Source organism: Lithobates pipiens, unplaced genomic scaffold (assembly GCF_037356315.1).
Source record: "Lithobates pipiens isolate NorthernLeopardFrog02 unplaced genomic scaffold, aLitPip1_a1.2 Scaffold_10, whole genome shotgun sequence".
Taxonomy (NCBI): Eukaryota; Metazoa; Chordata; class Amphibia; order Anura; family Ranidae; genus Lithobates; species Lithobates pipiens.
Genome location: NW_027507686.1, coordinates 149,372,129 through 149,399,581, shown reverse-complemented (window position 1 = coordinate 149,399,581; position 27,453 = coordinate 149,372,129).

The window sequence follows — 27,453 nt, the reverse complement described above, 5'->3', positions numbered from 1 at the left end:
GGATCAACGGAGCAATCTCCCACTGAGCTAGTGGAGTCCACTGAGTAGATCCACCCTGTGTGAAAGGGGCCTTATTAAACCCAAAATTAAAAAAAAATGCATTATTTTGCAACTCATCATTAGATATCAGTTTTCTTTTGTTTGGTGTTTTCCTCTATTTCCACCTGGTGATCTAGCTACTAACACACCTCTTGTATTAGTGAGACACTACTATGGAGGAATGTGCACAGGAGGCACATTTGGGGGAGGGGGTGAGTGTTAAATGTGTTAGCAGATTTAGATACACTAATAAATTGAAGCCAAGCTTCAGCTCACACTTTATAAGCAGTTTGGGATAAAGGTTTTGCATAAATAAATAAAAACTGATCATTTTAATCACCCCTGCCAGTGTTAAGTGGTTTGTCTCATCCATGTAAAGGGATACATTCTACTGGAGAGTTTGGGCTTTTGAAAAGCAACAGACTTGCTGGCTGGTTCACCAGATGAAAATAGAAGATAGCCCAAAAAGGGAAGCTAATATAGCCATCACATATAAGAACTGATTACCTCCAATCTAAAAAATCTTTGATTTCTGGCTTAATGCTGCTTTAATTTGACTTCATTCAGCAGCTTGTAATCCCCTGCAGAACGGCACTCTAATGCCGCATACACACGTTTGGACTTTCCGATGTAAAATGCACGATCGGAGCTTTTTGACGGAAATTCTGACCGTGCGTAGGCTCTATCGGACAGTTTCCATCGGAATTTCCATCACACAAAATTTGAGATCTGGTTCTCAAATTTTCTGACAACAAAATCAGTTTGTGTAAATTCCGATCATGTGTACACAATTCTGACGCACAAAGTGCTCAGAATAAATTACGAGACGGAATCGCTCTTAATGGACATAGCACATTCGTCACGCTGCAAATTTTGAAATCTTTTAATGCAGTGCATTCTCTTCTTCTTTAAAAAGCTAGAAGAATGAAGTTGCTTTGCTGCTCATATTCACACAAACTTCTTTCTTTATAATTTCTCATGATCTCATGAATAATTTTACTTTTCTTTTGTCAGATCTCCATAATACTTTTTTTTTGTTTTTTTTATTTTTATTCTTATTACGGTAATATCTGCATTTTTTTTCTAGTGCTCTCCATAATATTATTTCTTGTTTTGTGTGTCAAGTTACCACAACAGCATTGTACCCCAGGGCACACATCTATTATTTTACAGTCAAAATTGGTGGCCTGAGGAGTCCATATAATAGTGAACACAATCCTGTCCAGGACTACAATAGATCAGGAACAGCAGCAGATGACATATCGGTCCCCTGGCTGTAGTCATACAACAGCTTGCATCGTTTGTCAGGCCAGACTAAACCCAGGCCATCACTCTCTGGTCTTCCTTACACGCTTCATTCCAGGCTGTGTCTCTGGTGTTGGAGGTGTGGAAGGAGGTGGAGGAGAAGGAGGAGGACCTGGAGGAGGAGGAAGGCCATGGTTCAACTCACAAATGTGGCTTTGGCTTGTGAGTTCGCCCCTCAATCCCTTTTTTAGGGGTTGCAAGATCACTTCCTCACATAAGAGGCGTTGGCCCTTCTCCATTTCCAAAATTGTGCAGGCTGTCATGTAGGCATAGTACTTTTGAACACGGGGGGTTTTGAGGGCTGCAGTAGCCTTCAGAAATAGGCCAATTGCTGCCTCCTTCAGATTACTCCTCTTCCTGCTCCTGTTTTGTGGAAGGCTGAGGGGAGTGACTTGCCATCCAGGCAGGCTACTGGGCTCGTCCAACTCCTGGCTGCCACTTACCCCCGCCACCTCCTGGCTGCCATTTTCCATGGCCTCCTCCTGGCTGAGGCTTTCCTGTGTATGAAAAAGTGACATCGTTTTAGTTTTTGGTTCATCAATCACACACAATTTTCTGATCATGACTGTTGCAATTGAATTGAAATAGCATTTTTCATTCTTGTCACAATCATTTGTGGCCACTACTGTCTATTGATATGTAAAACACTTTGGGAAATCAGAAATTAGTTATCAAAACTAACATATATTTAACATCATTAATTTGACAACCAGAAATATTTTGAAGAATGCTATACGTGGCTCAAGCTGGGCTCCTCCACATGTTGCTGCCTGGAAGGCCCAGGTTGGTCGTCGGAAGCCTCGGCTGGGGGGAAAGGAAGCCTTGAACGAAGACTGGAAAGTGCTGGCCTGGGTTCAGTCTGGCCTGCCAGAAAATGCAGTCTGTCATAGTACCACAGCCTGGGTACATAAATGTCATCTGCTGCAGCTCCTGATCTCAGAGAATCCTGGACCTTCTTGAGCTCCCTAATATAAGTGCTCCTCATGCTACCAATTAGGGCCTTCAAATAGGGGATGTCTTCCGTGGGGATCACCGGCTTCAAAATGCCAGCAATTGATCCAGCGCTGCCTTTTTCTATGGTTAGTTTACCTACCACAGACAGGGCAGATCCCTGTACATATCAATGAATATGGGAATAACGTCCTCATTGTTGAATAGATTCATTTTCTCTGCAAGACACAACACAAGACAAATCCTAATGTCAAGCGAAACTGTACAAATCTTGACCCAATATAGGCCTCAATCTATAAGCAGTATAGGCCACTGATGCACCAACTTAAAATTGTACCTTCATTATAACGATCTGCATTTTTGTTACTTTGCCCCCCCTCACAGATCGTATGTAGAACGAATGCGTGTTCTGCTTTATATACACAGTGCATGCGTGAAACTCCTCCCGCCCCTGATGTTCTTTGTAGTCTATTCCACGTCGCTTCTCTTTCTGTGCAGTGGGAGAGCACACAGCGGAGAGACAACAGCTGCATGCAGAGGGGAGCAACAAAGACAAAAGCTCAGACCCCAGAAACCTTCCGATCCCGGAGAGGATTGAAGGCCTCAATTATGGCCTTTATACAGATGGTGGAGACGGTGGACATCTTCAAGAGGGCCAACTATGATGGGAAGTATGGACCTTACCCAAACCCAAATTTGAGAAAGGCCAAACTCATGCCTAAAGTTGTGAAGAGTCTGCACAGGAATTTTGCGGTATGGCGATCCAAGGATCAAATGAGGAAACAATGGTCAGACCTCAAATTGAGGGAGCAGGATCAGTACAGTAGAATCAAGAGAATGCTGCAAAAAGTAAGTATTTTGTCCTGTGTTCCTAGTCTTCTTCTTAACGTTTGTGCTGCTCCATGTGCTTTTCTTTACGGTTGTACATTTTAAAATGGCAACTTTCATGTGCATGGGCACATTAATTGGTCGTGGAAACATTGTTCGTTCGCCCACTTATAAGATGTTTTAGGCAGATACAGGTTAACTACATTTGCTCATGCCTATTTGTATTAAAATAAGTTTGTTGTCTAGATGGGTTTGTAACAAGAATGAAATGCAAACTTGATTCAGTGTAAGGAGTGGACACTCAGCAGTTTACACATCCGGATGCAGAAGCACTAGTGTGGGACACCAGAATCAAACTTTTTTGGTGTCCCACATAGGTGCTCCAGTGGGTACTATAGGGGTGTCTCCATGTGTGATACTTTAAAAAAAAGGCAAGTATTCCAGCTTTGGAAATGAAATAAAAATGTCTTCAGCCTGGAACTCTGCCAAAACAGACAGTTGTATGACATTTCCAAGCAATGTTTCATATTCCTATTTCTGCCCTCCAATATCTGTGTGCTAAGTATAGCTTTTTTTTTTATTCACATAGGGGAGAAAAAACTCGGGATGTCTGAGGACACCAGGGACCCCCCTCCTTCAAAAGAAGGGGAAGTCATCAAAACACAAGCAGAGGATGAGGAGGGAGACATTTTAGAAGTGTGCAAAATTGTCACCACAACAGGTGAGTAAAAGTTGGTTTACAGTGACAAGTGCCGTTTCATGTGCACTTTTAAGTGCACTCTGAGTGCAACGTGTAATTTCCTTTAGTAAATAACACCAACAGTGCTTTCTAATTTGCCTCAATCATGCCATTTTCATGACTCCACAAAATGTATTCATGGTGCTGAAAATGATGAATATTTTTGTCAGTAATGTATTACATACATTAACAACAAAACAAGGTGTGTGTATCAGACCCACAACATAATATTATTTTGCTGAAAAAGAAATTGTCACCACTTGTATCAAATAAATTACATTTTCACTATTGAAGAAAATGTCCAAAAATAAAAGCCCATTGGAGAACCTAGGAGACAGCTAAAAGATACCCAGGCAGTAAGTCAAAGGAAATATTCTTTCAGTTTAAGTTCATCAATTTAGGATAACATGTTTCTTAATCAGTTTCTGGCATGTCAGTGCCCCCCCCCCCCCCCACCCGCAAAGTACAGCTTTAAGTGCCATCAGGGTTTCTTGTTGACATCCGGCCTCAGGCCCAACTGAGGCAACATAGTTCATTGAATTTCTCCTTAAAGAGTTGCGTAGAATGCAGCATGCAAGGATTATATGGTTAGATTTATATTCCGCCATGTTGGCCAGCAGGGATGAGATTTATGTTCGAGTCAAACTCATGTTCGACTCGAACATTGGCTGTTCGTCAGTTTGCCAAACACTGAACAATTTTGGGTGTTCCCGGAAAATTCGAGAGCCTCGGAACACCCTTTAAAAGTCTATGGGAGAAATCAAAAGTGCTAATTTCAAAGGCTTATATGCATGGTATTGTCATAAAAAGTGTTTGGGGACCTGGGTCCTGCCCCAGGGGACATGTATCAATGCAAAAAAAAGTTTTACGTAAATGGGTGATCCTGCCGCCCTCTGACAACACGGGGAAAGCCATAGGGAAGTCCCCGTGCGTCAGAAGAGGGCAAGGTCCCGTCAGTTATTTAACAAGTGTCAGAAGAAGCGAAGCGTCACTCTGCTGAAGACTCCCACAGAGGCGGATCATGCGGATGGCACGGAGAAGAAGCCGGAGTAAGATGCGGGACGAGAAGAGTGGAGGAAGAAGAAGATGTAGAAGAAGATGAAGAAGAAGAAGATGGAGAAGAAGAAGATGGAGAAGAAGAACAACACCGAAGGAAGACCAGAAGAAAGAAGATGAAAGAAGAAGCACAAAGAAGAATAATTTAATAAAGGACTTGTCAAAATCGTTCTCTTGTCTTTTTTAACTTTTTTGTCACTTTTTTTGTGAAATGGTAGGGGTACATTTGTACCCCATTACCAATTCACACAGGGGGGCGGGATATGGGGGTCCCCTTGTTAAAGGGGGCTTCCAGATGCTGATAAGCCCCCTGCCCGCAGATCCCCACAACCACCAGGCAAGGGTTGTGGGAATAAGGCCCTTCTCCCCATCAACATGGGGACAAGGTGCTTTGAGGGGTTACCTCAAAGCACCCTCGCAATTTTGAGGGCATGTGGCCTGGTATGGTTCAGGAAAGGGGCGCTCTCTTGTCCCCCTCTTTTCCTGTGGCCTGTCAGGTTGCATGCTTGGATAAGGGTCTGGTATGTATTTTTGGGGGGACCCCACCCCATTTTTTTTTTATTTTGGCATGGGGTTCCCCTTAATATGCATACCAGATTTGAAGGGCCTGGTATGGAATTTAGGGGGACCCCCACACATTTTTTTTAAATTTTGGTTCGGGGTTCCCCTGTGGGGAAATCCCCATGCCATTTTTATCAATTAACTTTTATGTGCATTGCGGACCGACAATTCATTGTAGCCGCGAGTAGTTTTAAATTTGTTTTTTTCCTTTAGAAATGTAATTTTGCTGTCAAACTGTTCTAAACATGGGAAACAAGCGCCCCTTTACAGGCATACTATAGACACCCCCAGGTACGAAATTTAAAGGAATATTACACTTGTATTGTTTCACTTTAAGTACTATTAAAATCACTGCTCCAGAAAAAACTGCAGTTTTAAAACTTTTTTTTGCATTGATACATGTCCCCTGGGGCAGGACCCAGGTCCTCAACCACTTTTTATGACAATACCATGCATATAAGCCTTTAAAATTAGCACTTTCGATTATTCTTGTCCCATAGACTTTAACAGTGTTCAAACAAATTTTTTTGCCTGTTCGCATGTTCTGGTGCGAACCGAATGGGGGGAGGGGGGTGTTCGGCTCATCTCTACTGGCCAGTATCCCAAAAGCATTCTACATCACTCTTCTGGTTCTGGCCAGACGATAGTTATAAACCCTCTGGTCCGGGTGAGGGTCCTCATGTCTTCAAAACAATCGGCTAGTCAGAATGAACTAACAGAAAGCACTGAAAAACAGAAAGGCTGGAGCTGAAAATCAGATACGAGTGGACAAGAGCACACTGAAAATCATATACGTAATAGAAATACGAACCCACAAGCACAAATTGAAGAGCACTAATGATCGTAAAAGCAGGAGGCAGAAAAGCGTGAATCGTCTGTCACCAAACGTCTACTAACACAAGATTAGCAGAAGGAGCCCAAAGGGTGGTGCACTTGGTATTGAACTACCTCTTTCTAGTTCTGTCGTACGCGTTGTACGTCACCGCATTCTTGACGTCCGCAAATTCCGACAACTTTGTGTGACCGCGGGTATGCAAGTCAAGTTTGAGCCAACATCCGTCAGAAAAAATCCATGGATGTCTGATCGTGTGTACAAGGCATTACAGTGCTATGGATTGGCACTTGGGACCGATCAGATGTTCTGCATAACACTGAACATGATGTCAGTAGAAGGTAAATAGGGTTGGACTCAGTCTGCTTGATCACTGTTGAATCACAGGAAATGGATGTGTTGCTTAAATGTAGCAAACTTAGTATCAGGCTTGCTGGGTATCTGGCAGGCCTGTATAAATCTTAGAACCAGGTAGACAGAAATATAAATATTTTTTCACGTATACTGTAACTGTTCCTTTATATGTATTTCAGCCGGGTATTTTGACGTTTGCCTGTAGTTCACCTGTACGATATTAGTTCACTGGCGGTCATGCTGAAATGATGGCTTTAGTACTAGACCTAAAATGTATTGATCTAGAGTAGGGATGTGTCAGAAACCATGAATCAGACCGAAACAGAAGTACAATTAAATCACACATGTTTATTAAATAAAAATAAAAAGGTAAATAGAAAAAGCATAGTCAAATCATAGCCAGAGTCCAGTAACCGGATAGAGTAGTCAGCCAGGCCAGAGTTCAATAACCAGATCGGATAATCAGCCAGGCCAGAAGTCAGGGATCCAAGTAGAGCAACAACAAGCAGGATAAGGAGCCAGAAGGGATATCAGCAAGCCAGTCTTTAAAAAGAACTGCAGGAGATGGTTTCTTGTGATGTGACCAAGGCAAAGGCAGAGGTGAAGTGAGCTGGACAGCTTTAAGTAGACAGGTCAGACGAGCATGATCAGGAACTAGACATGTGCAGAGTAAAATATTTCGTTTCGGAATTTCGTTTTCGTTCGAAAACATAATTTATTTAGTTACTCCCGAAATTCGTTTTTATTTATTTCGTTTTTCGTTCAAAAATTGCATTCGTCCGAAAATCCACATGAATTACGGTCGAATCTGTCTTTAAGGCTTATGGTGTCTGTCGAATGTATAAAGAAGATTCGACGGAGCTAGTATATAGCATACTTTAGAACCCCTGTTAAAGTCTATGGGACTCCAACATTCAAAATCTAAAGTGCTAATTTTAAAGACTAATTTGCAAGTTACTGTCCTAAAAAGTGTTTGGGGACCCGGGTCCTGCCCCAGGGAACATGTATCAATGCAAAAAAAGTTTAAAAACGGCCGTTTTTTCAGGAGCAGTGATTTTAATAATGATTAAAGTGAAACAATAAAAGTGTAATATTCCTTTAAATTTCGTAGGGGGGGGGGGTGTCTATAGTATGCCTGTGAAGGGGCTCATGTTTCTGGTGCTTAGAACTGTCCCTGCACAAAGTGTCATTTATGCAGGAAAAAAAGTCCTTTAAAATCACTCGCAGCTATTATGAATTGTCGGCTCCGTAATACAAAGAACACTCATTGAAAGTCATTGATAAAAATAAATAAATTTAAAAAAAAGCGTGGGGGTCCCCCAAATTCAATTACCAGGCCCTTCAGGTCTGGTATGGATATTAAGGGGAACCCTGCCTCAAATTTAAGAAAAAATTTGACGTGGGGTTCCCCCTAAATATCCATAACCAGACCCTTCAGAGCACGCAACCTGGCAGGCCGCAGGAAAAGAGGGCGGGACGAGAGAGCGGCCCCCCCTCCCTCCTGAACCGTACCAGGCCACATGCCCTCAACATTGGGAGGATGCTTTGGGGGTCTGTGACCCCTCAAAGCACCTTGTCCCCATGTTGATGAGGACAAGGGCCTCATCCCCACAACCGTGGCCAGTGGTTGTGGAGGTCTGCGGGCGGGGGGCTTATCAGAATGTGGAAGCCCCCTTTAACAAGGGGACCCCCAGATCCCGGCCCCCCCCTGTTTGAAATGGTAAGGGGGTACAAAAGTACCCCTACCATTTCACAAAGAAAGTGTAAAAAATAGTTAAATAAGACAAACACACTTTTGAAAAATATCTTTATTAAAAATAAAAAAAATAAAAAAAAGATTCCAGCGGTGGTAATCCATTCTTGCTATCCAGCGACGGACGGTCATCTCTCCAGCGATGGCTCATCTCATCCAGCGCAGCGATCCATCCTTCTTCTGTCTCCGCAGAGGAGACACTGCAAGGATTCCGGCGGCCTGACGTTTCTTATACACGGAGGGCGGGGCCACCCGTCACCTGACCCCGCCCCCCTCTGACGCAAGGGGAAACCCGGGGTTCCCCGTGACGTATGGGTGACCCCGCCCCCTCTGATGTAACGGAAACCTGCCTGTGTTACATCAGAGGGGTGCGGGGTCACCCATACGTCACAGGGAAATTTGACGCGGGGTTCCCCTTAATATCCATACCAGACCTGAAGGGTCTGGTTATGGATATTTAGGGGGAACCCCACGTCAAATTTTTCTTAAATTTGAGGCAGGGTTCCCCTTAATATCCATACCAGACCTGAAGGGCCTGGTAATTGAATTTGGGGGACCCCCACGCTTTTTTTTTTTTTTCATTTTTTTTTTTTATCAATGACTTTCAATGAGTGTTCTCTGTATTACGGAGCCGACAATTCATAATAGCTGCGAGTGATTTTTAAAGGACTTTTTTTCCTGCATAAATGACACTTTGTGCAGGGACGGTTCTAAGCACCAGAAACAGGCATACTATAGACAACCCCCCCCCTACGAAATTTAAAGGAATATTACACTTTTATTGTTTCACTTTAATCATTATTAAAATCACTGCTCCCGAAAAAACTGCAGTTTTTAAAACTTTTTTTTGCATTGATCCATGTTCCCTGGGGCAGGACCCGGGTCCCCAAACACTTTTTAGGACAGTAACTTGCAGAATCTTTTCTCTCTGTCAAATCTTTTTTCTCTGTCGAATATTTTCTCTATATAATCTTGGACTAATAGAGGTAAGGTTAGGCACATTCGACCACAGGTTCTATAGACAGATTGTTATTGTCAGAGTCATGTCGAATCTCCTATTCTATATCGAACTGTTGTAACAATGAAAACGAAAATAAAGCATTTATTTATGTCGGATCTTTCGTTTTTCGGATTTTGTGCTTTCGTTATTGTTTGTCAAAACGAAAATAGCTGAAATTCGGACGAAAATGCATTCGGACGAAAACGAATGCACATGTCTATCAGGAACAGCTGGTAACTGTGGAGAGAGATGAGAGCTGGCAATTAGCCGACAGCTGAGCAGCCAGCCCAGAGAAGGAAGGGCTAAGCCAGCCCTGACAGGATGAGCTCAGGAGTGTTCGCATTGGAACATGTGCAGAGACCGCCAGGAAGTCACTCAGTGCTGCGCTAATCACAGGCAGTGAGACATTGCCCAATCTCTGCAGCCGCACATCGGGCAATGTCTCACTGCCTGTGATTAGCGCAGTGCTGCACCAACTTCCTGACGGGCTCTGCACGTGTTCCATGCGAACACGCCTGAGCTCATCCCTAGTCTAGAGACACCCAGACAACTAACATTTTCCAGAAAGAAGTCAGCAACGGCAACAGCCGTATTTCTCTTCTCTTTTAAAAGAACCTGCACAAGGAAGGAAATATTTGTTTCTTGCTTTTTTAAAGGAAATGTTTATGCTGTTTTGACTTTAATAATAAAAGTTTTGGCTGCAGGAAGCTTTATTATTAAGGATCAAATCTGGGATATGTAAACATTGTCTAAATGCAGTGTATGGTTACTTGAATCTTGGTGTGCTTTGTGTATTTCTTCCTGATCTCTTAATTATTTACATTGGTGATGTCAAGGGCATGGGGCACCAGGTGATTTTTAATGAATTCCCGCCTGAGGCCATCAAATGTTGGCTGGGCAGCGCTGCTCTCGTTCTGAGTGGACATCATATGACAGCCCTCCAGAATGACCGCTCTCGCTCGTCCGTGGGGGGTGCGCATTGCGGCGATCGGTGGTGTGGTGTGTCAGTCTGACCGCTACACCAATCTCGGTAAAGAGCTGGCAGATGCTCTTTACCACATGATCGGCCGTGTCCAATCACAGCTGATCGCGATATAAACAGGAAGAGCCGTTGATCGGCTTTTCCTCACTTGCATTTGACAGATGCGAGTAGAGGAGAGATGATTGGCTGCTCTCCTGACAAGGGGGGGTCTGTTCTGATCATTTATCAGTGCAGCCCCCCTCGGATTCCCACCCAGGACCACCAGGATGCTGCCAGGACCACCAGGGATTGGCACTACACTGGACCACCAGGTATGCCGTATGTCACCGTAGACCACCAGGGAAATGCCAATCAGTGCCCAGGCAGCTGGCAATCAGTGCCCATCCCCAATGCCTGCCAGTGCCAGTGCCATCAGTGATGCCTATCAATGCCATCTATCAGTGCTGCATATTAGTGCCCATCAGTGCCATGTATAAGTGCCCAGCAGTGCCGCCTATCAATACCACTCATAAGTACCCATCAGTGCAGCCTTTAAGTGCCCACCAGTTTTTCCTATCAGTGCCCACCAGTGCAACCCATGAGTGCACATAAGTGCCACCTATCAAAGCCCATCAGTACTTCATATCAGTGCCCATCAGAGCGGCCTACCAGTGCCCATCAGTGCCACCTATAAGTGCACATCGTCAGTGCCACCTCATCGTTGCCACCTTATCAGTGCCCATCAGTGAAGGAGAAAAAATACTTAATTACAAAATTTTATAACAGAAACAAAAGAAAAACTTTTTTTTTTTCTAAATTGTATGTCTTTTTTTATTTGTTTAGCAAAAAAAAAAAAAAAAACGCAGAGATGATCAAATACCACCAAAAGAAAGCTCTATTTGCTGGAACAAAATGATAACAATTCTTTGGGTACAGTGTAGCATGAATGCATAATTGTCATTTAAACAGCGACAGCGTTGAAAGCTGAAAATTGGATTGGGCAGGAAGGTGGTGTAAGTGCCTGATATTGAAGTAGTTAAATAAATGACCTGTCAAAAACTGCCTTTTTATTTACTTTTTTTTAGCACTTTTTGATGAAGGAGTAGGGGTACTATGTACAGTACAATATGCACCTGTTAAAAATTGGTTCCTTTTTTCTCCAAGGGTGTTTTTGCAATAATGCCAGCAATTTGACATTATAAAAAAGACCTGCAAATAGATCTTTATACTATATTGTATATACACAGTTCAAAAAAATTCAAGGAACACTTTTTAATCAGAGTACTGCATCAAGTCAATTAAACTCCTGGGTTATTTTTCTGGTCAATTAAGTAGTTGTGGGGGTTGTTAATAAGTTTCAGCTGCTTTGGTGTTAAAGAAATTACCAGATGCACTAGATAGGCAACAATGAGACAACCTCCAAAACAGGAATGGTTTTACAGGTTGAGGCCACTGACATTTTTCCCCCTGCTCATCTTTTCTGATTATTTTTGACTACACTAGTTTTGCATTTGGCTAGGGTCAGTCTCACTACTGGCAGCATGAGGCGATACCTGGACCCTATAGAGAGGTTGCACAGTTTGACTCCTCCAGGATGGCACATCAATATGTGCCATTGCCAGAAGTTTTGCTGTGTCACCCAGAACAGTCTCAAGAGCATGAAGGGGATACCAGGAGACAGGCAGTTACTCTAGGAGAGTTGGACAGAGCCACAGAAGGTCCTTAACCCATCAGCAGGGCTGGTATCTTCTCCTTTGTGCAAAGAGGAACAGGATGAGCACTGCCAGAGCCCTACAAAATTACCTCCAGCGGGCCACTGGTGTGAATATATCTGACCAAATAATCAGAAACAAACTTCATAAGGGTGGCCTGAGGGCCCAACATCCTCTAGTGGGCCCTGTGCTCACTGCACCATGGAGCTTGACTGGCATTTGCCATTGAACACCAGAATTGGCAGATCCGCAACTGGCGCCCTGTGCTTTTCTTAGATGAGAGCAGATTCACCCTAAAAACATGTGACAGATGTGAAAGGTTCTGGAGAATGTTATGCTGCCTGTAACATCATTCAGCATGACCGGTTTGGTGGTCAATGATGGTCTGGGTAGGCATATCCACGGAGGTAAGCACAGACTTCTACAGGCTAGACAATTTCATCCTGACTGCCATTAGGTATCGCAATGAAATCCTTGGATCCTTTGTCAGACCCTACACTGGTGCAGTGGGTCCAGGGTTCCTCCTAGTGCAAACCAATGCCCAGGCTCATGTGCTGAGAGTATGCAGCTATTTCCTGGAGAATGAAGCAATTGATACTATTGAATGGCCCCTATGCTTGCCTGACCTAAATCCAATAGAACTCCTCTGGGACATTATGTGTTTGTCCATCCGATGCTACCAGGTTGCACCTCACTCTGTTCCGGATCTTAGTGATGCCCTGGTCCAGATCTAGAAGGAAATACCCCAGAACACAATCCATCTTCTCATTAGTGACATGCCTTGATGTTGTCAGGCATGCATGCCATTATGTGGGGGCACACAAACTACTGAGTACCATTCTGAGTTGCTGCAATGAAATTTCAGCAAAGTGGACTACCCTGCTGCATAATTTTTTGATTTTCGGGGTGGCTTTGAATTCAGCCCTCTGCAGGTTGATTATTTTCATTTCCATCAAAGATGTGCCATCTTTTCCTTCTAACACATTACCCAGTCCATATCAGTATAGATATCCAGCATAATATTATTCCCCATTGAGATCTGATATGTTTTCAAATTGTTAGTTTAATTTTTTTGAGCAGTGTGTGTATATACCAGTGATGATGGACATTGGCTCCCCAGATGTTTTGGAACTAAATTTCCCATGATGCTCATGCACTCTTCAGTGTAGTTGAGCATCATGGGAAATGTAGTTCCAAAACATCTGGGGTGCGAACGTTCGCTATCGCTTATATATACTGTTACTAGTGGAGGAGCTGCAGAGACTCCCAGCTGAAGAAGATATGGGAGGCGGGACAAACCCAGAGTGGTCTGAGCTGTCATTCTAAGCCCTTGTACACACGGTCGGAGAATCCATCGGAATGTGTCCTATCGGACCGTGTCGTCGGATAATCCGACTGTGTGTGGTATGCATCGGACTGATTCCGTCGGTATATCCGTCGGACCCAATTTTCCAACATGTTGGAAATATTTCCCAACCAACTCGGACATACTCGGATCATGTGTAGCGAATTTTGATCGGACCAAGTGCCATGCATGCTCAGATCAAATTCCTACATCAAAGCTATTGGCTACTAGCCTGAATGTAGTCCCATCGTAACAAAATTACATCATCACGTTCTGAAAGATCGGATTTTTCGACAACTTAGTCCGACCGTGTGTATGCAACAGTTTCGGACAAGATCCGACCGAACAAAATCCGATGGACTTGGTTGTCGAAATCTCCGACCGTGTGTACAGGGGCTTAGGACACTGCCAGGTCTCCCAAGTCCACCCACTACAGTGACCAAAGAGGAAATACATCACTATTTACTGGAGAAAGGACTACAAGAGGGCTCTGGCAAGACCAGTGGCTGGGGGAATACAGTGCATAGCAGCCAGTGGTCTTATAAACAGGAAACCACTGGGAATTGTTTTAAAAATAAACAGGCTATTTCAGAGCAACTGCTGAGTGAACAAGAAGATGGATAACATATTCATTGAAGGTCAGAAAGCAGCAATAATGACATGTGAAAAAGTTTTTTGTTTTTTTTCCCAGAGCTCTGCTTTAAGAAATCTTTCACTGATTGGCTAGGGAGGGACCAGATGTGGCCAACTGGTTCAAGAAAAAAAATGAAAAGAGAAAAAGAAAGACATGAAGAGTAAGAAATGAAAAAAGAGGGGATAAGAGGGGGACGAAAGAAGACAGTAGGGAAGGGAAGAGGGAAATAGGCAAAGAGATGGGGAACCCCAAGGAGTAACGCGACTCCCACTGCTCATCAGCATTGCAAAAATATTGGGGGAGAAAATCACCAAGGTTGTAGTAAGGATTAGGGATGGGTGAGTGGTTCAGCCATTCACCGAACATTCAAATCTGCAGGGTGTTCACCAAGTGTTCACCCTGCAATGCACTAAACGCTGCACAGTGCATTCTGTCCCCCGATTGGTCAAAGCTTTGCCCAATCATGGCGCAGTGTAAGCCTGAGAAGCTTGCTGTCTGAGTCCTTAACAACCGATGAGTGATCATCTGTCAATGGGTTCCCTGCTAACAGTTGAATTTTGGTAGTTAGGCTATAAGAATTTTGGTAGTTAGGCTATAAGAGCTACTTATAATAAATGGAAACATTCAGATAGCCTGCCCTCCCCCCCCTCCAGATTTTCTGGAGGTATAATGTCACTTTAGAGATGCGTGGCTTCTTCATCCCCCAAATAAAGGCATTTGCTCGATACTGCAGTATTTTACGTAATATGGGAAATGGGAGTCAGTAGAACTCTGAATAAGTATAGCATTTTTGGCAGAATCGCCAATATAACAATGTTAATTTTGACTATCCAGGACGAGGGTACAGAAGACTACTGGTGCATAAGCTGGAAGAGGTGACATAACATTAGCGGGTGATTTGCTAAATATAGGTCAGATATGGTAGCTATTAAGTTGCTGCCTAGATAGGGCAGCTTGCCAGTGGCCCAGTGGAAAGGCAAGGCATCCTGAGACAGCTTTAGGCAACAAGGTAAGATTTAGGGTCGCAGATTTTTGTGGGTTAACACAGAGACCAGAAATATGAGAAAATTGGACAATGGTGTGTAGGAGGTTTGGGGCTGAAAAATGTGCCAATAACAAAAAAGAAAGGATATCATCCACAGTTAGGCATAGCTTGTGATGTTGGCCCCCAGTTCTAGCATGCAGATCTTGTGAGTGAATAGGAGGGGCGAGAGGGGATAGCCCTAATGGATACCCTGTCTTATATCGAAAGGATCAGATTTATAGCCAGCATACTTAACATATGCTCAGGGCCCATTATAGAAGGACAATACCCAAATCAGCAAGTGGTGGAAATACATCCAGGAAGCTGTATCAAAAAGCCTTCCTGATATTCAGTGATATTAGACAGGCTTGCACATTTCTTGATTTAGCAGTGTGGATTAGAAGGGCTACTCTATGTACGATATCCCTAGCATGTCGAAGTGGGATAAATGGGCAGGAGTTTGATGTCTAAATTGAGTGAAATGGGTCTATAGTTAGACCAGAAGGTATCGTCTGAGTGTGGTTTGGGCACTAAAGGCATTCGTTAACAGTGGAGCCAAATTATCAGCAAACTTTTTTTAATACATCACTGAGAAGCCATCTGGACCCCGTCATTTGCATGATTCAGGAGATTTGATAACATTTACCTCTTCCTTAGTGGTGATAGGGTTATCTAACTGCTCATGTTGATTTGCAGAAAGAGTCAGTAAGGTGACCTGAGAGAGAATGGTCTCGGCCATGGTTGTAGGGGGCCACTACATAAAAAGGGTTGATATCTGAAAGGTGTGAAGAACCTTCAAAGGGTTACTGACATACACGTTACGACTTAGCTTACATTGGATCGGTTTAATACGATGATCTAAACAAGGGCTAGTAGTAAGTTGGGCTTATTAGTCTTGAGATAAGATATGTGTCTTGAGCAATGTAGATATTTTTTTCTGTGGATTCTGTGAGGAATAGGCCTAGCTCAGCTTTTTCAAGTGTGCTGTGATCGCAGGAGTTGGTTGGAATTTAAAGTATAAGCTGTGTGGAAGCAGGTCTCGAGTTTTTGCTGCAACTCTATTCATATTCCATAATTATTACTATGATGGAGTCACCTTTAGAAAAAGTGGTTAAGTGGTTTGGTTTCTTACAAATTGAGTATTAATTACGTGCAATAATATGTTGGTTGTTGGATTGTGAAATTTTGTCAGATGAAAACATCAATGTATTTTGAATAGTTGGCAGTGAGGGTGTGTCCGCTGAAGAGTAATACAATACTCTCCAGCTCCTATCAGTACACTTCTCAGACCTTTTGATCGGGTGTGTTAATTCTATAAGACCATCTTTAGAGATCAGAAATTAGTTTTTTTTTCTGTAAATATTTTATTGCACTGTTTTTCTTTTCTTTCATTAAAATGATATGTAAAAATAATAATATTTATTACCTTATACCTTAATTTCTGAATAGTCTAATAAGAGATGAAATAACTTTGTCTCTGTAGAGGTCTTTTGTGGTTTAAAACTCTGTTACATTCCCATGTGGGCATGACAGAGTTTTACAGAAACTTTTTAAGCATCAAAATAGCAACAATGGATACTATGAGTTGCGAGTGTCTATGTTAAAATATGTGGTGGAAGCTGCTTTGTGTGTGCTGTGCAGTGTGTATATGTGTAAAAGGTTAACAGCTCATTTAAAGTGTTTCTAAACTTAAAAATATAATTCACTACCAGCCTCTCTCTTTTATCCAGGCATAACACATTGTAAATATGTTTTTTTTAAAACAAAGCCTCTTAATACTTTTTTTTTCTCAGAGCTCTCCAGGCTGGTCACATGACTCCCAGCCACTCTCCTACTCCAATCCAGGGGTACAGTAGGAGGGGCCGAGATCTCCCTCTGACATCAGCCGGGGGATTAAATGACTGCTGTCCTGGCTGCTCAGCCCTTCCTGCTGTAACCCTGAATCAGAGTAGGAGACTGGCTAGGACATGGCTCACACAGTTTCTCAGCTATAGTTTATAAAAATGTTACTACTATACTATCTCCCCTTATGGTAGAGGCCTTTAACTCCCTTCTCACAAACCTTTCGTGATAAATCCTTATTAGCATCCATAGCCATGATTCCAAAACCGAACACTGATGACACTTCTTGGTCCAATTATAGACCAATTTCAATACTTAATTTAGATATTAAAATTCTAGCCAAGATCCTCTCTAACCGACTAAATCCAATAATAGGCTCCCTCATTCACAAAGATCAGACAGGGTTTATTCCCTCTAGACAAGCAGGTGATAACATTCGCCGTGCTACCCTCCTAGCCCACATAGCAAGATCCCGTCGTATACCTACCTGCTTCCTCTCAATAGACATAAGAAAGGCATTCAATTCTATTTCTTGGTCCTATCTCAACTCTATCCTAATCCGATGGGGATTCGGAACACAATTTAGAGGTTGGATCTCTTCTCTGTATCAAAACACAAAAGCATATGTTTCATATTCTGGATACCGTTCCGAATCCTTTGCTATTGAGAGAGGAACCAGACAAGGATGCCCCCTTTCCCCTCTTATATTTGCTTTGGCAATCGAACCTCTTGCACAGCTTATACGCTCCAATATAAATATTAAAGGCCTCGAACTAGGAGGTTATCAACACAAACTATGTATGTTTGCTGACGACGTTCTTATTTTTCTAACTTCACCACTTACCTCAGCCCCAAATCTTATAGATATCCTAACCAAATTTGAATCAACATCAGGACTCAAAATAAATACTCATAAGTCCAAAGCCTTAAACATTTCTATTCCACCTGACTTGCAGGCGTAATTGCAAGACTCCCTCCCATTCACATGGTCATCAACACAAATTACTTATCTTGGAATTATATTTACAGCTAACCCAACTAATCTATATTCAGCAAACTACCCCTCCATGCTAACTCACCTCTCAACATTAATGAAAACCTGGTCCTCTCTCCCATTGGCATGGATGGGTAGAATTTCTGTAATTAAGATGATAATACTTCCTAAGATCCTATATCTCTTCAGAGTGCTTCCAATACAGGTTCCAGCATATTTCTTACGCATATTACAGAGGAAAGTTTCCCAATTCATTTGCGGAAAACTTAAGCCCCGCCTCCCACAATCTACCCTTCACACTCCTCATATTGGTGGTGGATTGAGCGTTCCCAATTTCTCTAAATATTATTATGCTGCCCAATTAGCCATGTTACCTAAATACCACGCTACAAAAGAAATTCCCCTTTGGGTTATAATTGAATCAGTAGAATGTGATCCTTTATCAACTACAAACCTTCTTTGGCTGCCACCAGCACAATGCTGAGCAATTACTAACCCTATTACTAAGCATAGCCTTTCAATTTGGGACAGACTAAGAGCTCGTTTTGGTCTCCAATCCAAACATTACCCCCTTCTTTCCTTCCTTAATAACCCATCTTTCTATCCTTCCTGGACTTCTTTATCATCTTTCCTTACTTGGTCAAATGCAGAATTAACCCGTTCTCATCACTTTTATGAATCCTCTTCTATTACCCCTTTTGCTACATTACAAAAAACACATGCTATACCTCAAAAAGAAACATTTAGATACTTACAAATAAAACAATTTCTAATCAAAAACACTCCTTCAAATCCATCTAACCCAAGCTTCACTTTCTTTGAACAAGCTTGCAAATCTGATCCTCACAAACGAGGGCTCATTTCAAATCTGTACAACCAACTATTATCACATACAACCTTTTCCCCTCCAACCTATACATCTAAATGGGTAAATGATTTAAATCTTCAACCAGGCAAACTAAACTGGACTCACATATGGCAGGCTACTAGATCGGCCTCCCCAAATATAGTAGCTTCAGAAACTAACTATAAGGTGCTTTCTAGATGGTACTTAGTACCTGCTAGGATTTCAAAATTCCTCCCGCAATACCCAGCTAACTGCTTTCGAGGATGTGCTGACTTAGGCCGCGTACACACGGGCGGACTGTCTGCCCAACTTAGTCCGCCGAAACACATTTCAGCGGACAATCCGCTCGTGTGTGGGCTTCAGCGGACTTTTTCAGCGGACTGTCTGACGAACAAAGTCTTACGGAATTTCCGTAAGATTGTCCGTCCAAACTTGCTTTGAGCGGACAGTCCGCCCGTGTGTGTGCCAGTCCGCTGTACTTTCGAAATGAGCGGACTTTTCCCGCCCGGAGAAAAGTCAGCTCATTCCGAGTGGGTATCCAGGTAGGCGGGGCCCGCGACGGAGACGTCGCGGGCCCCGCCGCCTGGTATGGACTTAAAGGGGAACCCCCAACGCCGAAAAAAAATCGGCGTGGGGGTACCCCCAAGTCCACAACAGACCCTTGTCCGAGCACGCTACCCGGCCGGCCAGGAAAGGGGGGCGAGCGAGCGCCCCCCCCTCCTGAGCCGTACCAGGCCGCATGCCCTCAACATTGGGGGTGCCTTGGGGAAGAGGACAAGGGCCTCTTCCCGACAACCCTGGCCATTGGTTGTCGGGGTCTGCGGGCGGGGGGCTTATCGGAATCCGGGAGCCCCCTTTAATAAGGGGGCCCCCGGATACCGGCCCCCCACCCTATGTGAATGAGTATGGGGTACAATGTACCCCTACCCATTCACCTGTGAAAAAAAGTACAAAAAAAAACACAACACAGGGTTAAAATATTTTATTGCACAGCTCCGGGGGTCTTCCGTCTTCGGGGGTCTTCTCGCCGGACTCCTCCGCTATCTTCTTGTAGCTCTTTTGCTAGCGGAGGAGCCCGGCTTTCTTCCTCCCCGCCGCCGGCCTCTTCTCCCGACTTCGGGGGTCTTGTCCCCCGCTTCGGTTCTTCTGCCGGGCCACCGCGCCTTCTTCTAGCTCTTTTACAGGCGGTGGCCCGGTCTTACTATCATTTTCAAAACCACAGTAGAACCAGACCCTACGGTAGCACTCCTGAATAATAAACCTCAAACTTTAACTCACCACCAATTTAAAATTCTATTATCGATAACCACGACTGCCAAACAAAATATTGCAAAATCCTGGAAAACACCCATTTTATGCATGGTATCATTCAAACATAGAGTAACGAAAGCCATGATTCACGCTAAAATAGAGGCAACCGTACTAGATAAAGTTCCCATGTTCGAATCATTATGGCTTCCTTGGATTGAACACTACTTACCACATGGTCTAGACCAATCTCTTATATTCTCATGAAACAACTAATCAAACATATATCTTACCCCCTATGTTACATGTAGAATTTATTAACATACCATTTTCTTTCGGAGTGGTCTCCTCTCTCCACAACCCTTATATATGCTTCCCCCACCCTTGCTTTCCCCACACCCTCTCCTTTTACTATATATAGATGTACAAGCTAAATTAATCAGTTATATATTTCCTAATGTTATTACTATAGAGGAGATTTTAGGGATGGTTTAATTAAGTATCTTTTATTCAGGGAATAATCAAGCCACATGGTTGGATCTTGACCCTGAATTATCTACTTACCTCTCTATACCTTCCTGGTAACAACCTTTCTTTTACCCTATATTATACCAAATCTCCTCCAACCCTAAACTTTGAAACTACAATTTTTACTATGTATCTAATCCAGTTATTAAACGTTATACATGTTTATGTTTAGCTAAAATGTGTTAAACTAATATATCCCAAATTACATGACTATTATTATAGTATTCACCTCCTGTTAATATACTGAGAAGCCTCATTTCACACTTTTATACATTCTACTTTACTATAAATCTATTGTATGATTCTTTTTATTGCATTATATTCAATAAAATATTTGAAAAGAGGACATGGCTCACACAGACACATGGAGCTGACAGGCAGGGAGGGAGGGGGAGAGTTGAGAGCTGCAGATGACGGAGGTACGTAAACTGACCACATTGTCAGGTCTCAGCAGCCATGATAAACCAAGGTCGGTTTACAGGAGGAAGGGTGGAACCAGGCAGGATCAGCCAGGTTTTTTACAGAGAGGGACAAGTTAGACAGCACAAGCACTCTGCTATTTAACCTGCTATAAGGGAACAGGTGCTCTTTTTGTTTAGGGCTTCAAACACTTTAACCTGCTCCAGTGATGATTAAGGGTCAAGATGGAGGGATTAAATCATAAGGATACTAGGTCCCAATATTACATACAGAAAAGATTAAAGGGGCCAAAAGAAGGGCTGGGAAATACCAACACCGGGACTTTTACTGGTATCAAATCAAAAAATTCAACGATTAAATATCAATTACTAAAAATAATACAATTTTAATTTGTACATCTTACATAAATAATGAACAAGACATCACTATATAACCATGAAAGTGATTATACAAGGTACAGCATGGAAAACCACAGAGTTACCAAAATTTGTACATAAAAGCAAAAGCTGAGCTGCAATTTTCTACATGTTTCGCTCGGTTCGAGCTTCTTCAGGAAATAAAGCAGCTAGTAATCATAGCTAAAATAACAAAATACAGAAAAAAAGTCATTATTTAGTTCATAAGAATTTTATAAGCAGCGAAATTGTGTACTATCAAAATATTATACTATATCGTATATTATAGTTTCAATATAGTTTCAATATATATATTGTTAATTGTTCACACATTCAATGAATAAAAATCAAAAAAACATTTAATTGTCTCACCAATTTGCCAGGATTCCCCGAAATTTGTAGTGAGTTCACGAGATATAATTTGTAAGGTTTGAGTAGAATATAAATTAATGAAAAAGTGGCCAACAACGACACATCACCAATTTGCTAGTGCTAAGAGCAGGAAAATCTCTGAGGGGTATATTTGTCACAGTACCCATCATAGCCTCATTTTATTGTTCTTAGCTTATAGGAGTAACATCAAATACTGTATAAACTTTTAGACCCTTCTCTTTAAAGTCTATTATGTTGTGCATTCAAAGATTCTCCTTGCGCACAGCACTGTTCTGCATTGTTATGGACTTCTTATCAGCTTGAATATGTCTGACCATTCTTATCTGGCTACACTGAGCAGCAGCTTTTGAGATTTTGCAGCTACCATCTCATCTGGTACCAACACTTATTCCACATTCAAAGCTGCTTAGAATATCCATCTTCCTCATTCTAATGTCTGGTTGAAAAGCAGCTGAAGAGCTTGACCACGTCTGCATGTTTTATTGAAATGCAGACACACGATTCACTCTTCAGCTATTTGCTAACCTACATGTGTACCTACTAGAGTGAACACTCTCTCTCTCTCTCTCTCTCTCTCTCTCTCTCTCTCTCTCTCTCTCTCTATATATATATATATATATATATATATATATATATATATATATATATATATATATTTAATATTTAGCAGTATAGCTAAATAGCCATTTATCTTAATACAGTAAAGGTATTTATTTTTCTTTAAATGCAAACAAAACAGCACTTTCTGCAGCAAAACGGAGTTCACCTAATTCCAGAAAACATAACACAAAACTTAGCTTATCTTCCACACAAACAGCATAAAGATGAAACAAAGAAATGTAAAGTTCATAGATGGGATTTACTCCAAGGTTAGCGCAGTGCAACTTCAACTCCAGGCTGTTTGACAGCTCCCAGCACACATACAACACTCCACAGGTCTCTCTCTCTCTAAATCCTACTCCCCACCACACCTAATACTAAGAGCTTCCTGTTTTATGTGCTGCTTCTTAGAGGTTGCTTTACACTGTATGGACTGGAGTCCTCATATTCCGGAGTGGAGGTCCTTTTACCACCCAAAGTCACTCCGGATCTCCAAATTTCTGGGTCCCAAATGACTCTCTATGAATACAAAGAATCAGGTGAACCACCTTAGTACACCAACCTATCCCCCTTAAAGGAACCACAACCCTAATACAGGTCCTTCTCAAAAAATTAGCATATTGTGATAAAGTTCATTATTTTCTGTAATGTACTGATAAACATTAGACTTTCATATATTTTAGATTCATTACACACAACTGAAGTAGTTCAAGCCTTTTCTTGTTTTAATATTGATGATTTTGGCATACAGCTCATGAAAACCCCAAATTCCTATCTCAAAAAATTAGCATATCATGAAAAGGTTCTCTAAACAAGCTATTAACCTAATCATCTGAATCAACTAATTAACTCTAAACACCTGCAAAAGATTCCTGAGGCTTTTAAAAACTCCCAGCCTGGTTCATTACTCAAAACCGCAATCATGGGTAAGACTGCCGACCTGACTGCTGTCGAGAAGGCCATCATTGACACCCTCAAGCAAGAGGGTAAGACACAGAAAGAAATTTCTGAACGAATAGGCTGTTTCCAGAGTGATGTATCAAGGCACCTCAGTGGGAAGTCTGTGGGAAGGAAAAAGTGTGGCAGAAAACGCTGCACAACGAGAAGAGGTGACCGGACCCTGAAGAAGATTGTGGAGAAGGACCGATTCCAGACCTTGGAGGACCTGCGGAAGCAGTGGACTGAGTCTGGAGTAGAAACATCCAGAGCCACCGTGAACAGGCGTGTGCAGGAAATGGGCTACAGGTGCCGCATTCCCCAGGTCAAGCCACTTTTGAACCAGAAACAGCGGCAGAAGCGCCTGACCTGGGCTACAGAGAAGCAGCACTGGACTGTTGCTCAGTGGTCCAAAGTACTTTTTTCGGATGAAAGCAAATTTTGCATGTCATTCGGAAATCAAGGTGCCAGAGTCTGGAGGAAGACTGGGGAGAGGGAAATGCCAAAATGCCTGAGGTCCAGTGTCAAGTACCCACAGTCAGTGATGGTCTGGGGTGCCATGTCAGCTGCTGGTGTTGGTCCTCTGTGTTTTATCAAGGGCAGGGTCAATGCAGCTAGCTATCAGGAGATTTTGGAGCACTTCATGCTTCCATCTGCTGAAAAGCTTTATGGAGATGAAGATTTCATTTTTCAGCACGACCTGGCACCTGCTCACAGTGCCAAAACCACTGGTAAATGGTTTACTGACCATTGTATTATTGTGCTCAATTGGCCTGCCAACTCTCCTGACCTGAACCCCATAGAGAATCTGTGGGATATTGGGAAGAGAAAGTTGAGAGACGCAAGACCCAACACTCTGGATGAGCTTAAGGCCGCTATCGAAGCATCCTGGGCCTCCATAACACCTCAGCAGTGCCACAGGCTGGTTGCCTCCATGCCACGCCGCATTGAAGCTGTCATTTCTGCAAAATGATTCCCGACCAAGTATTGAGTGCATAACTGAACATAATTATTTGAAGGTTGACTTTTTTTGTATTAAAAACACTTTTCTTTTATTGGTCGGATGAAATATGCTAATTTTTTGAGATAGGATTTTTGGGTTTTCAGGAGCTGTATGCCAAAATCATCAATATTAAAACAAGAAAAGGCTTGAACTACTTCAGTTGTGTGTAATGAATCTAAAATATATGAAAGTCTAATGTTTATCAGTACATTACAGAAAATAATGAACTTTATCACAATATGCTAATTTTTTGAGAAGGACCTGTATTTGTGCCACATTGCAGCCATCAAGGACCCACCCTTGGCATCCTGTACAATATATATATATATATATATATATATATATATATATATATATATATATATATATATACATACACAAAGAGAGAGAGAGAGAGAGAGAGAGAGAGAGAGGGAGAGAGACTACGGTAACCCATTGCCATTCACATATAAGACATTGAGGAGACAGGAAAACAGATTTAATACATTGATACGTCTACTTTGCAGATCATTATTTAGGGCTCATAAATGTCCAAAAAGATGGAAAATGACAGAAAAATATCTTTTATTCAAAAATGGTATTTATTTTGTCACAAGACTTTTTTTTTATGTTAGAAGTTGCTTAGACATTTGTCATTGCTAAAGTTACAAACTCAATGAGAAACTTTTTTTTAATTCCTATAACTTAATATTTTAATAATGCTCAGCGAGTGACTTCCATAAAAGGAAGTTCATGTTTTTTGATTAATTGAACACCCGCTGATACCAGTCTATTCTTCTTTGTTTGCAATAGGGGCATCAAAAAGAAGACAGACACATGTTTTAATGTGCAGAGAAGCAATGGGGGCCCAATTTTACTATCAATCATATCTAATCGTATAAGCTATTATCGCAATGTTATTATTGAAGAGTTCCAAAATCCATTCTCTGACCTGTGTTGTTCTTAACAATTATGTTTTTCTTTTAATAAACGTTCACCTATCATGAAGAATGTGATTATTAAAGGCCATTAGAAATCTATGCTAAAATGAAAGTACATACTTTCAGTGAATACAAAAAAGGAAATGCTTTTATTTTTCACAAATTAAATAACGTAGATCTGCGAAAGCTGTTGCTCAGAAGATCAACATAAAATAATTCCAGGTGTATATGTCACTTCATTGACATTCATTAATGGAGAAATGTACTGTATCAAGAAAACATATATTATTCTATTTGCTAGGCAGAAAGTCCCTGGAGACTGAAATATGCATTAGTGTTTTCTCTCTATCACAGAAGTACCTATTAAAATTAATTTGTGATTAGATGGGCTAAGTCTCTAAACCAGGAGCCATGTGGCTGCAATTTTGCCCTGTCGGATACCACCATCAGTCACATTAAATATTTCCTTTGTTTTCTAAGATACTTATAGTCATTAGTTTTCCATTATTAATATAGATGATTACCATAAACATTAGTTGTTCAATATATCTATCTATCTATCTATCTATCTATCTATCTATCTATCTATCTATCTATCTATCTATCTATCTATCTATCTATCTATCTATCTATGAGTACACCCCTCACATTTTTGTAAATATTTTATTATATCTTTTGAGGTGACAACACTAAAGAAATTACACACTGCTACAATGTAAAGTAGTGAGTGTACAGCTTGTATAACAGTGTAAAATTGCTGTCCATTTAAAATAGCTCAGCATACAGCCATTAATATCTAAACGGTTGGCAACAAACGTTAGTACACCCCTGAGTCAAAATGTCCAAATTGAGCACAAATACCCTAGCCATTTTCTCTCCCCGGTGTCATGTGACTCGTTAGTGTTACAAGATCTCAGGTGTGAATGGGGGGCAGGTGTATTCAATTTGGTGTTATCTCTTTCATACTGGTCACTGGAAGTTCAACATGGCACCTCATGGCAAAGAACTCTCTGAGGATCTGGAAAAAAGAATTGTTGCTCTACATGAAGATAGGCTAGGCTATAAGAAGATTGCCAAGACCCTGAAACTGAGCTGCAGCATGGTGGCCAAGACCATGCAGCGGTTTAACAGGACATGTTCCACTCAGAACAGGCCTTGCCATGGTCGACCAAAGAAGTTGAGTGCATGTGCTCAGCGTCATCTCCAGAGGTTGTCTTTGGGAAATACACACATGAGGGCTGTCAGAATTGCTGCAGAGGTTGAAGGGGTGGGAGGGGTCAGCCTGTCAGTGCTCAGACCATTAGCCGCATACTGCATCAAATTGGTCTGCATGGTTGTCATCCCAGAAGGAAGTCTCTTCTAAAGATAATGCACAAGAATGCCCTCAAACAGTTTTCTGAAGACAAGGAGACTAAGGACATGGATTACTGGGACAATGTCCTTTGGTCTGATGAGACCAAGATAAACTTATTTGGTTCAGATGGTGTCAATCATGTGTGGTGGCAACCAGGTGAGGAGTACAAAGACAAGGCCCTTCAGGTCTTGTACCCCATTACCATTTCACACAGGGGGGAGGCCGGGATCTGGGGATCCCCTTGTTAAAGGGGGCTTCTAGATTCCAAAAAGCACCCCGCCCCCAGACCCCCACAACCACCGGGCAAGGGTTGTGGGGATGAGGCCCTTCTGCCCATCAACATGGGGACAAGGTGCTTTGGGGGCCGCTACCCCAAAGCACCCTTCCCATGATGAGGGCATGTGGCCTGGCAAAGTTCAGAGGGGGGGCTCTCTCATCCCTCCTCTTTTCCTGCAGCGTTCCAGGTTGAGTGCTTGGATAAGGGTCTGGTATGGATGTTTGGGAGGACCCCACGCCATTTTTTGTAATTTTGGCGTGGGGTTCCTCTTAAAATCTATACCAGACCTGAAGGGTCTGTTATGGATTTTGGGGGGGAACCCCACACCATTTTTTTTACATTTTGGCAAGGGGTTCCCCTTAACCACTTTCAGACCGGACCATTTTGCTGGTCAATGAACAGAGGTCTTTTTACAATTTGGCACTGCGCTGCTTTAACTGGTAATTGCGCGGTCATGCAATGTTGTACCCAAATAAAATTTGCGTCCTTTTTTTCCCACAAATAGAGCTTTCTTTTAAAGGTATTTAACTGACTCTGCGATTTTTATTTTTTGCGATATAAACGTAAAAAGACCGCAAATTTTTTAAAAAAATGATATTTTC